A 1,997-nucleotide genomic window follows, 5' to 3' on the forward strand; every position below is an offset into this window, starting at 1 on the left:
TTGTTTTACACAGGTTTTAACAGCATAAAGTTTTACTTCATGATTATCCTAAATTTAGAATGAGCACTATGAAGGGACAAAGATGTTAAACTGATTGCTAAACACAAACGGACTTTAAAAAACTACTTTAAAGTAGGGGGGACAGGGACACAAAGGAAATGCATAACATGAAAAAAAAATCAGAACAAGTAAGATAACTAGGACTGCTGGTGCACTACAAGTGCAACTGAAAAAACTACATCTTTGAACCAGACAAACAGACAATATAAAGCAGGGGTCAGCAGTGTTTCGGGGCACAAAACAAAAAACACTCATAACCTCAACTTGTAAGATGTTGGCGTGCTAGGGGTGGATGGTGGGGAAGCCACAAGGGGCCTGATCCTTGTTGTGGCAGCACATCCCTGGCCCTTTTTCAGCCATCTACCCAGAAGTGCACATGTACCCACCACCAGCAACAAGCCAGGCTGGGGCTCCGCAGACACAAATGCAGTTGCTTACAGCCTTGCAGCTGCCTGCTAAAACCAGCCTGGGGTCTGGGCATGGCCCTTGCTACCCATCCCAGAACCCAGGCTACCTAACAGCAGGCACGCTGCAAGCAGCTGCACCAGGGTCTGCAGAGCCCACCTTGGCTCGTTGCTGGCAGTGGGTGCATGTACGCCTCAAGGCAGATGGTGGGGAACGGGCTGGGGCTGCCACAGCAAAGATTGGGCCCCTTGCAGCTCCCCCACAATCCACCCCAAGGCATGCGTGCCAAGCAAAATGCCTTGAGTGCCCTGGTCCAGCAAGTGTGCCACTGGTTGCCTTCCCTGTTATAAAGCATGTGTTAGTTTGAAAGGGGTGAGACGGATATTGCATTTCCCATATTTACAATAGGCTTTCACTTAATTATAATTTAAGTAGTCCTTTCTGTCATACTGACAACTTGCTTTCTGTTAATAACACCAAACACCAATGTAATATCACAATATAACATTTTTTAATTGGCTAATGACATATGAGCAGTGAAAGACAGCCATAAGTTGGTCTTTGGCACTCCCTCACAGTTGAGGATGACTATCTTCTAGGACCGTTTTATCCATGTGTCCAAAGATGGCTGATAAGGCCCATCCAGGATAAACAGATGCTACTGCAGCTCAGACATTTCTGTGCAGGGTGAGTGGCATTGGATTCTTAACTTGGTCCACTGCATGCTGTTTCTGCCACTCCCACTTTTCTATCTCCTGTTGCTGTCATGAGTTTTCAAAGTCCAGTATAACCTCATAAATCTGTGTGCTCTGGACTGAGCACTTGCTACAACTTCGAAGATGTTGCATTTTTTAAACCAGCACAGTAGCCAGTCATGGAGCAGAGGGGTGGGGGGCGGTAGCAGTGGCTGGTCCCAGAGCAGCAGCCACATGTGAAGCAGCAACACCGGGTGGTGAATGGCGGCAGCAACTGCTGTGTGCAAGCTTCCGCCTCTGCATCCGGGAGGGCGGGGGGGAAGGGGGACAGCAGCAGCCAGTCCCAGAGCGGCATGCCCTTGTATAGTAGAACATTTTTCTGGATACCAGAGTGGCAAAGTGTGCTTTGATTACTAGGAGGGGATGGAAGAGGGCATCACAAAACATCCAGTCCCAAAGAGCTGGTTGCAATTGATATGAAGCAGGTGCAAGTGAAAGGACTATCAACTGCTTCTGTCTTAGATATATGGATTAAAGGATCCACAAACTTCCAGATAAAGTTGACCCCCTAGAGAGTACAACCATTTCATTAAATTAAAATAAAAATATTTGAGGAGCTAAAAAACCATGCATCTTATGGCCAGAACTACCAGAAGTTACACTTAAGCAACCTGAGTGACTCTGCAGTCAGCAGGGTTTTTATCATCTAATTAGGTTATACCTAAAAGCACATTCAGTTATTTAAGCCCCATTCCTTCTAATGCAGTCCAATTAGAGGGGATGGAATAAAATTTCAGATAAACTTTTAACTCAAGAAAAATGCAACTACCTCCAGCT

This window comes from Gavialis gangeticus, unplaced genomic scaffold, assembly GCF_001723915.1.
Source record: "Gavialis gangeticus isolate Ggan-Ray unplaced genomic scaffold, GavGan_comp1, whole genome shotgun sequence".
NCBI classification, from domain to species: domain Eukaryota; kingdom Metazoa; phylum Chordata; order Crocodylia; family Gavialidae; genus Gavialis; species Gavialis gangeticus.